Genomic DNA, 12053 nt, shown 5'->3' on the forward strand with positions numbered 1-12053 from the left:
GTTGAAAATCTGAAGCCATCGTTCTACAAAGTCAACCAACCTTGGATTGAAAAATCTAGAAAAATGTACAAACTGAAAACCAGTTTTGGTCTGCATAGCATCAGTAGCAACGCTTGCTATCAGAGTGCATGAGTTTCATGCTCGATCGATTGAGCTAGCCGGATCGGGCAATAAAAAGTATAAAATAGTTATGTAAATAGTTATTTAATAAAATGTTTTACCCTGTTTCTTTGCTGGTGTGTTGTCTATATTTTTAATATTTGCATAGGGTTTGTCGTTATTTTGGGCGGGGTGGGTGACGGAGTCGAGCTGTCTTGCAGCCCTCATGGTGTGGAGCTCAGTTCATCTCAATATTTTCGTATTTCTCATGAAGGGTTGTTCCTAATATTTCTATTTTAGCGAGGTCAAAAACAGATCCAATTAGTGGCCTACTGATTTTGCTCGATTACTTTTATTTTTTTACACGATTTTTCACTATCTGCAAAGACTAAACAGAGTATTGCGACTTTGTGCTTGTTTGTAAATAGAGAATGATCCAAAGAGAACCAATTCTAAAACAGTAAATGCTTGGATAACAATCAATCAAATGGAGAGACAAGCAGGCACGACGGATTACAACGGGGGCAAAGGCCTGCGTTAACTACCGTTCACTATCTGCAAAGAGAGAGTACTACTAAGAGAAAAGAGGGGAGGGGGGGGCAGCGTTCAAAGCACATCAGCGTGCATAAATACGAAAATGTTTTTATCTATCACGTACTTGACATTTTAAAGCTTTTCATATTTGCTATTAAAAAACCAATGAAATTCACAGAAAAAACCATAGGTTATAGTGGATATATAGTTAGGAATTTGCATTTACAAAACCTTGAAAATTCAATGAAAAAACCATTGGTTTTAGGCCATATATAGTTAGGGATTTGCATTTACAAAACCTTATTTTACTCGCATAAAACCATTGAAATTCCATATATAGTTAGATGCGCTAACTATATATCGCGCACCCGCAATCCACTGCTGATGATGTCACATATTACATCATTCATGACATGGTCAGTGACATCACTGATGACATCACTGATGACAACTCAAATGACATCACTGATGACATCTCAAATGACATCACTGATGACATCACTGATGACAACTCAAATGACATCACTGACAACATCACAGATGACATCATTCATGTGTTAATACGATGAACCTCTACAGACTCTGATATATCCTTAGATACACTCAGTGAAAACAGACACTCACAGATTGTCACTCATCCATGGAGTTACTCATACACCTAGACAGTCATGCAAAGAATCAATCACACCTCCAATTCCTCAACTATACAGTTATACACACCTTACTTATTGAAACATTCTAACACATATTTACTCTCTTATATAATCCCTAATAAAAGTTCACAATGATCCATACAGCCACTCACACATTCACTGGCTCTAATGCACAGTTATTTATATATGTCAACTCTCACATGGAGTGTGTTTTACATATGTACTTACTTTGACATGTAGCACTGAGATATCCATTCACTCACCAATACACTCATGCACACAGTCAACCGCCCATACAGCTGTTTCCACATGCACTTTTGAAACCATACATCTAGTGAATCAACTGCTCACACATCTATGCACAGAGTCACACACCTCCCAGCCACCCCCACACACACACTTACTCTCCCATAGAAATACTTAGGCAACCAATCAATAACCCATATAGTTACTCATATAGCTACTGATTAACACATGCAGCACTTCATAGAACAACAGATATAATGATGCACAAATTAATACAGTTTAATCACTAACCCATGCACTCAGTGAGACACATTTAATCACTCCCTCATACAATCAGTCATGCACCTACTAAATCCTTCATCCAGACATTTATACATCCACTCATTCTTCAATATGTAAGACATATTTTAACTTTACAGAAACATACAGTCACTGGATGTTGTGATCAGTGATGTCATCAGTGATGTCACTGACCATGTCATGAATGATGTAATATGTGACATCATCAGCAGTGGATTGCGGGTGCGCGATATATAGTTAGCGCATCTAACTATATATGGAATTTCAATGGTTTTATGCAAGTAAAATAAGGTTTTGTAAATGCAAATCCCTAACTATATATGGCCTAAAACCAATGGTTTTTTCATTGAATTTTCAAGGTTTTGTAAATGCAAATTCCTAACTATATATCCACTATAACCTATGGTTTTTTCTGTGAATATATATATATATATATATATGTTAAGTTCCTGGCGCAATCTTCATTTCTTGCTCATGTGAGCAAGAGGTAGGCTTACCTCGAAACGCGTAGGGGTTGTTTTTCCGCCAAATAAACCTAAGCACTTAAAACTGTATTTGGGCTTCGACTCTGTTGTTTCAAGAAATGAAGATTGCGCCAGGAACTTAACATATCCTAGGTTTGGCGACCCTGTCGAATGTCCGCTGTAAAAGCGGCAGGAGCACGCCATCCGTGTGTTTTTGATATATATATATATATATATATATATATATTTATATATATATATATATATATATATATATATATATATATATTACCTACTGGCGATAGCCAGTAGGTATATATAGTTAGGATTTTTTCTCTATGGAACTTTTGAAAATTCTATGCCTAATAACTTTGGCGTTTGTGGACGGAATTGGCTGAAATTTTCAGGAAAATGGCAAATTTTGTTTCTGAGCAGCTCCTGTAAATTTGGGGGGGGGTTCGTCAAGGGGGGGCCGAGAAAAAAGGGGGGTCCCAAAACGCGTTTTTCCCATGTTAATTTCCATAGGGCGGTTGGCCTCACTTTTAGCCCGAACGGCTGAATGGATTTCCACGAAACTTGGCAAAATTGTAGGGACTGTTAGCCCGATGTGCCTTTGCTAGGTCTCAATATATGTGCTTCAGTGAATTTTGAGAAATTAACGTTTAAAACAAGATATATATCTGTAACAGCGCTCCGGGCAGCGCTCCGGTTCGCGAACTTTTCGCGTATCGGAACTTTGCGAAGCGAAGCTGATTGGCTCTCCGGTGTCTGTCAACATTCTAAACAGTCCGGAGCGGCCGCCATCTTGTCTCTCGGTAGGATCGAGAGACAAGAGGAGGCCAAAACAAAGGGGGAAATGAAGGAAAGGGGGCAAGGTAGACCCCTTCTGACCCCCTAGGATTGATGAGGGGGATATTATAGAGCCACGCCGGGCCCAAAAAAAAAAAATAATAATTCCGATTTTTTCGCCGTAGAGACGCGTCTTGGTACGCGAACCGGGCAGCTAACCGGGAAGCTAACCGGCAGTGTAACGGGAGTCCGAGGAGTAGCTGATTGGCTGTCAACATTGTAAACAGCCCGGAGCGGCCGCCATCTTGTCTCTCGGTAGGATCGAGAGACAAGAGGAGGCCAAAACAAAGGGGGAAATGAAGGAAAGAGGGCAAGGTACACCCCTTCTGACCCCCTAGGATTGATGAGGGGGATATTATAAAGCCACGCGGGGCCAAAAAAAAAAAAAAAAAAATCCGATTTTTTCGCCGTAGAGACGCGTCTTGGTACGCGAACCGGGCAGCTAACCGGGAAGCTAACCGGCAGTGTAACGGGAGTCTGAGGAGAAGCTGATTGGCTGTTATCATTGTAAACAGTCTGGAGCGGCCGCCATCTTGTCTCTCTGTGGGATCGAGAGACAAGAGGTGGAAAAAAAAAAGGTGTAAATGAATGAAAGGGGTAAGGCAGACCCCTCCTGAACCCCTAGGATTGATGAGGGGGCTATTAAAGTTCCCTGGGGGGTGAAAAAAAAAAATTGCGATTTTTCGCGGTAAAGGTGCTTCCTGGTACGTTAACCGGGCAGCTAACCGGCAGCATAACGGGAGTCCGACATATTGTGTTTTTTGAACGTTTGTGATATGTGCACGTGTGGATTTTGTCTAATTAAGGTTAAAAAAATATATATATATCTTTAAGCGTGTTCTGGCGCGCTTACGTTTTGAGTTTGGTTTGCGCTGCAGAGACGATACGTCACGGTTATGCGATGCATCATGAGGCGTCTCACGGGCTACGTGATACGTCACTTAATAAAGAATATATTTTACAGCTATAGATATTAGCTTTTAAAAAACCAATGAAATTCACAGAAAAAACCATAGGTTATAGACCATATATAGTTAGGAATTTGCATTTACAAAACCTTGAAAATTCACTGAAAAAACCATAGGTTATAGACCATATATAGTTAGGGATTAGCATTTAAAAAACCTTATTTTATTTGCACAAAACCATTGAAATTCCATATATAGTTAGTTGCACTAACTATATATCGCGGACCCGCAATCCACTGCTAATGATGTCACATATTACATCATTCATGACATGGTCAGTGACATAACTGATGACATCACTGATGACATCTCAAATGACATCACTGATGACATCACTGATGACATCTCAAATGACATCACTGATGACATCACTGACATCTCATTTGACATTACTGATTACATCACTGATGATATCATTTATGTGATAATACATCTTCAGACTCTAATATAACCTTAGATACACTCAGTGTAAACAGGCACTCACAGACTGTCACACATCCATGGAGTTACTCACACACCTAGTCAGTCATGCAAAGAATCAATCACACCTCCATTTCCTCAACTATACAGTTATACACACCTTACTTATTCAAACATATACTAACACATATTTACTCTCTTATACAATCCTTGATACAAGTTCACAATGATTCATACAGCCACTCTCACATTCACTGGCTCTTATGTTCAGTTATTTATATATGTCAACTCTCACATGGAGTGTGTTTTACATATGTACTTACTTTGACATGTAGAACTGAGATATCCATTCACTCACCAATATACTCATGCACACAGTCAATTGTCCATACAGCTGTTTCTACATGCACTTTTGAACCCATACACCTAGGGAATCAACTGCTCACACATCTATGCACAGAGTTATACACCTCCCAGCCACCCACACACATACTCAGTCTCCCATACAAATACTTGGGCAACCATTCAATAACCCATATAGTTACTGATATAGCTACTGATTTAAACATGCAGCAGTTTACATAAGAACATAAATAATGATTGCCAAATTAAGACACTTTAATCACTAACCCATGCACTCAGTGAGCTACATTTAATCATTCTCTCATACAGTCAGTCATGCACCTACTAAATCCTTCATCCAGACACTTATACATCCACTCATTCTTCAATATGTAAGACATATTTTAACTTTACAGAAACATACAGTCACTGGGTGTTGTCATCAGTGATGTCATCAGTGATGTCATTTGAGATGTCATCAGTGATGTCATCAGTGATGTCACTGACCATGTCATGAATGATGTAATATGTGACATCATTAGCAGTGGATTGCGGGTCCGCGATATATAGTTAGTGCAACTAACTATATATGGAATTTCAATGGTTTTGTGCAAATAAAATAAGGTTTTTTAAATGCTAATCCCTAACTATATATGGTCTATAACCTATGGTTTTTTCAGTGAATATATATATATATATATGACTCTCCAACTTGTCTCCAAAAGTGCTTCATTGCACTGACTGGTATGAAGACTACAAAATTACGCCAAAGTCAGTCTTGAATTCTCAGAAATGATTTATTCTGTTGTGGTGCAAGCCATCAGACGCGTTTCGGACATGACGTCCTTGCTCACTGATGGGGAGTGACTGAACAACCGCCATTATATAGAGACTTTGCATACAAAACGCGCGCCATTGTCAGAACCTCCAATCAACATAAACATAGGACTATGCTGCCACACAAGGTCCTTAAAACGTTTACTAATAAAGTCGCCATATTAAAACATGTTTTTGACTATTTAAAACAGTATTAAACTTCGGCTCTGACTTAGGTACATGCCAATTTGATGTTGCAAAAATATAGAATCACAGTATGGTTATAACAATATACCGAATTCATAATAGATGTGTAGTAAATAAGATCCAGAGACCCAGTGAAGGTGAAACAGGTCATTTATTAACCATCCACTCTCCTCACTGGAGAGTGTCTCAACATTCCATGGCAAGCTTCAGGGTGGAGCATACCAACAGGGTCTTAGGGAAAGGGGTGGAGGGACATACCATTAGGGAAGATTAATTACAACACATCTCCTTCCTATAGGGTGATACAGAGAGGTAACAGGAATTCGCCAAGGGAATAGGGCGGTACCGAAGCATCATAAAGAGGAGAAGAACAAAAACAGAACTTTACTCATGTGCACGTACAATTTTGTCAAAACTCCACCATTGGCCATTCTCAAATTGGACCACATTCTTGAGCACTTTAACAATTCTACAAGGCATGTAATATTTACTTTGGGTTGCTCCCACTTTAGTGTTCTTCTTCACTTGTACTCTATCACCTACCTCCCACTTAGAATCTTTCACCCCGTGCTTATTGTCATACCACCGTTTGTACTTATCCTGGTGGAGCAGGACTCTCTCTGCACTTGCCTCCTGGTCCGCTACCCTGGGTTCGCCCCCACTCAGCCAACCAGGATTTAACTTGGTGCAGGGTTCACGCCCACGCAGTGCTACAAAGGGTGAGATGCCAGTGACCATGTTTGGGGAGGTGTGATACGCTGCAAAACATCACTGTCATAGTTCTTTTACAATCCCATTCAGGCCAAATGGCTCTGTTACTGATTCTAGTCTCCCTGACTGGTTAAAGCGCCAAGTGCAAAGTGCAAGAAAAAATAGTGCAAGAAAAAGATTATACAAGTAAAGAGACAAACAGATTATAAAAGCAATTATTTCATAACTAATTTAACCAAGCATAACCACTATTTATATCTAAAAATTCTAAATCCTACTGCTGAAAAGAGCTCACCCGGACAGGCACCTATCTATTTGATGAATTCTATATACAGGTATACAAATCCTCTATATCATTTAATGCATTTGGAATCTTCGTGTTCAGCTCCCATATATATCTTGTCTCTAGTAGACGGAGTTTGGCCTCACGTTCCCCTCCTCTCCTAGAAGCTGCCACTGTGTCGATGACATAATATTGGAGCTGAGCTGGATTCCCTGAGTGTATTGATTCAAAGTGGCTGGCAACCGGGTAAGCTTGGTCGTGTCCCACGATCGCCCATATATGTTGGAGTATCTGTATGTGGGTGGGCAGTCGGGTGCTTACAACATACCTCAACCCACACAGACACTCCAACACATATACTGCGTAATCTGTCCTTCATGTTAACCTTTTGTTTATTGAGATCGGTTCCTGCCAGAAGGGGCTGCTGTAGTGCGTCCTGTTACTGCCATACCTGCAAGCCTTGCACTGAGGACAGGTCTTGAAGCCTGTGCTCAGGGATAACCAAGTAGTGGAAAGTTTAGGTTCCAGAGTGTTCCTAACAAGAGCTTTTGCCATGGAAGGCGATCTGCGGAAGGTAAGCAGAGGCTTATTGGCTACCTTATGTCCAATAATTGGGTTGATTTTAACCAGATTCCTATTCTTGAACAATATCTTTCTTAATTCACCATGTTGGTGAATATAAGTTAATATAATATGTGATGGTACATTAGGAATATGTCCCTCGACTGCATCCACCTTTTCCTTAGGAAGCATTCCCTCATATCTAGTGATAGAAAGCGTACGATTAATGGCTTTGACGAGGCATTCATTGGAATATCCTCTGGCCAGAAAACGTTTTCTGCTCTCTTCCTGCACAACTGCACATTCTGCTTCCGTGCTACAGATTCTTCTGATCCGAAACATCTCCCCGTAGGTGATGCTCCGGATCAGATGTGCCGGATGGTGACTGGCAGCGTGCAGAACCGTGTTGCCGGCAGTGGGCTTTCTATACAATTTGGTTGCCAAGATATTATTGTCAAAAATAGACCTCCACATCTAAGAAACACAGTGAACTGGAACTGATATTGTATGTAAAATTCAAACTGATCCTATTCTTGTTCAATTCTTCAACAAATGCCATGGCACTATCTTGGTTGCCCCTCCAGATAAAAAATAAATCATCTATGAATCGTAGATAGAGGATGATGTTATTGGTGGCATTCTCCAGGTGTTGGCCATAAAGAACCCACTCCTCCCACAGCCCCATGAGCAAGCAAGCATAGCTGGGGGAGAAGCAGGCCCCCATAGCCACACCCCTGACCAGTTGATAAATGGCATTGTTGAAAAAGAAAAAATTCTGTTCCAGACACATCTGTGTCATATTCAATAACATCCTATTGTGGCTTGCCAAATTTGCAGGGCGTTTGTTGAGGTAATATTCCATGGCTTGGAGTCCATCACAGTGTTTTATGGATGTGTACAACGATGAGACATCAAGAGTCATTAGCCATAAATCGGGTCCCCAAGGTAACCCCTCCACTTTACGTAGAAAATCAAAGGAATCCTTCACATAGGAACTCAAAGATTTGACTGCATCTTGGAGAAAAAAATCGATATATTTGGACACAATTTCAATCGAACTGTCAATGGCCGAGATGATGGGCCGACCTGGTGGTCTGTCGCAAATATCGGAACTCCTCCTCTGATAAAAGGCCAGTGCTCCTCCAGGCCTGCAATTTCGAGTGTTGGTCCACCCATGCCGCCTTTAGATTTTGGATACTACTTCTTCGGTAGCAAGAACGGTCCCCCAGTTGGTGTTCCGCCTCCCTTAGGTACATTTGTCGGGCCACAAGACGACGTTTCCGCCCATATCCGTCTGTTTCACTATTATATCGTGATTCGATGCCAATTTGCTGATAAGGTGATTATAACATCTATTTTGCTTACTTATGCAAAATCTTCTTTTATTGGTGGCGGTATACAATTTCTTTATGTCCTGCACCACAATCTCCTGATAGGTGTCTAAATTATCATGTACCATTACAGGTTGCAATGTGGACTTTGGCTTGAAGGTGGTATTGCACTGGCCTGTGGGTTCCATAATGGCACAATCCCTGAATTGCCTAGATGCTTGCTGCTCATTTTGTAGTGCCCAAATCTCCTCAAAGGAATTCTGATCTTCACTGTCTACCATCTGGGGACTATGTATTGATACAGGCTGGTTTTTCTTTTTGGGTTGAAGCAGGAAAAACTTGCTCAGTTAAAGCTTGCGGGTGAACCTATAAATGTCCATTCTAGTGTCTGCATAGTTCATATTGCAAGGTGGACAGTATGATAATCCTAAGTTCAGGACAGCCATCTCCCCCGCAGTAAGCTTGAGGTCAGTCAAATTTATTACTGTTCTTGATTCTGTTGGTTCTCGTTTTTCTTCTGGAACCGGTTCCAATGACCTCGTTTTCCCTGTTTTCCTCCACTTGCATTTGCGGGCATGGCATTTTCTCTGCTCGCTCTGCTTGGTATTTGCCCTTTTTTTGCGCCAGTAGGTACTCTTGGCCTCAGTGTTGCTTGCCGATCCTGGCACAAACAGTTGACTTCTTGTGCCAGGGATAGTTTTATAAACCCCAAATTCGGGTTCCTTGCTGGATCCACCTCCGGATCACTTTCGGCAGCCGAACTAAAGTCCGAGGCTGAGACAGATGTAACCGTTGTTTCACTGGTTGTGCGCTGGGCTGTGCTGTTTCCTTTTGCCCTAGCCTTCACAGCCTCATACCGTCGCGCAAATGTAAAAACTTGCCCGTTTTGGTAGTCAATGCGGTCTCTTTCAAATTTGAAGGCTTTTCTCTTTTCAATAACCTCTTCCTCCTTGTTGAGCCTGACCATCATGTCATTTCTCATTTTCGTTGTTTGGTCTGGTATTTCAAGCTTGGCTAGTTCATGCTCCAATAAATCAAAATCCCCCTGCGAATTTAATGCGTTCACTTTCTGCATATTTGACCAATATATGCAATAGTTTGCTGGAGGATTCCAGGTTGGTCTCCGCCCACTCCGTCAGCATTGCAGGGTCAGGGTTGTCATAGCTTGGGGCTATGGTTATGCGTAGCCCTCTAGGTACACGTCCAACTTGTAGGTAACGTGAAAGAGACCGGTGCTCCCACCACTTGGACTGTTCCGAGCGCATTAACCGCTCTAATTTCCTGAACAAGTCCCTCGTGGTGGGGCTCCCGGTATTGTGGCTTGCTGGTATTGTACTCGTCGATCCCCCAGCCGGGTAATCGAGAAACATGCAATCTGCTGCCTCTGCTCAGCTGCGCAGTACGTCAGCGGACATGATTTTATGCGCTTTAAATATCTGGCAATGTTCTTTGCTGCACCTTGAACGGCTGCCGGGACTTTAACAAATATTCTGCCCGGTGCCGTGCTCACTCCCCACTGATAATTCTGAAGGTCCTACCTGGGTCCAATTGCCAGGAATCCGCTCCAGAGCCCCAGGGCGGAACACTCTGACTTCTTACCCCCAGGCAGAAGATACATGGCTTCTCAGGGGCTCCTAGCGGCTTGCTCCTCATCGGAGACCATAACGTTCTGACACCCGGAAGTAATCTGGATCTGTTGCTTCCTGCCGCGTTGCCCTTGCTCGGGGAGGGGTCAAGCTCGTACTGTGAAAGCCTTTGGTACTAAGATATCCTGGAAATCGTCACAAAGCGCCCGCTGTAAAATCCACAAATGACGAAGAGCAGACCCTTCAATAGCTGGTGCAGTGATTTTATTTATTCCATAAGTGCCAGCGCATCCACCATGACGCGTTTCGCCTCGGCAAGAGGCTTGATCACATGACATACTGCTATATATATATACTGACCAATTCAGTCAACAATAGCAACTTTTTTATATTCAGGATTACAACTGTGTGAAGTAAAATAACGGACAGTCTAAGACTTGAATGTTTCCTTTGAATCTGTTTGCAAATGTACCCGAGACAATCACAAATCGTATAGCTTAGTATAATTTGGATCAGAAATATATTTCCCTATCTGTTGCACCGAATTCAAAAAGCAGTGATTGATTTGGGCACAGATCATGGCAGACTAATGCTGTAGCCATTACTTCGCTTTCATGCATGACTTCGTTTTGCTTTCTTGACAGAAACTCGCAGAGAAAGGTTATTAAGGACTAATTCAAACATGTTTATGTCAAGAAGAGGAGATAGTGTCTTATTTCTTTCTTGTTCCCTGACTTTTAAATTGTCTTTCTGTGACTATTCATGCGAAAGGGAAAAATTAAAATGAATTTAATTTTTTCTTCTTCTTTATTTTCAATTATATTTTACTGTAATTTGATAAGATGGTTTCTATGCTTGGATGCTTTCAGATGTACACCACTTGGGAATTCATCTCCGGAACAATATATTTTACAGTACAATTTGCCTCTCACGTGTATGATTCATTAAATCACAGTCAAGGCACCAGCCTTTATTTTATATATCTTCTGTGTTGTTTAAATTCCGCAAAATTGAGTAATAAATGCAAGGAAAAAGTACAATCAGAGCCAAAACAACATTGAAGCTAACTAATGGTAAACTTGAAATAGTATCTGTCTTACTACAGAGTGCACACTTTGCCAACCATATAATAATGTATTATCGCTGTCATAATGTGAATAGCTGAAAGCAATTTTTCTAATGGGGCTCAAAGACATGAAGCTAATTGTTTTCGATTTCTGCGCCTGTAGTCTTCTAATGGAATGCAAGACAGCTTTACTGCATACATATTTTGAATTTGGAAAAAAATGTCTTGGATTCAGCGTAATGTAAATTGAAAACATACAGCTAAATAATGATCAAACGACAAAAATGTCAGAAGAATGATTAGGCGCTATCATTGAATAACGTTTAATCTACTTGTTAGAAAGCTCATATTTTCTTCTTTCTTGTCCCCAAATTGATCTGTTCGAATGTGATATGAACTCTAGTTTTGACAAGTCCGTGAATGCTTAGTAGCTCTGTCAGAGGGTCGCAGCTTGGCCAGACTGCTCTTTTTACAGCATGAGTGGACTTAAAGTACTGAATAGCCTTACCAAAATCATGAACTTTGCCAAATAGGATTAGTTATTCCATAATATCAACAAGGCAACCATCTTTTGTAAGTATGTAATTGTCATTGCTATTAGGAGTGAGCTTTGTTAA

Source organism: Lissotriton vulgaris, chromosome 3_1 (assembly GCF_964263255.1).
Source record: "Lissotriton vulgaris chromosome 3_1, aLisVul1.2, whole genome shotgun sequence".
Classification (NCBI taxonomy): domain Eukaryota; kingdom Metazoa; phylum Chordata; class Amphibia; order Caudata; family Salamandridae; genus Lissotriton; species Lissotriton vulgaris.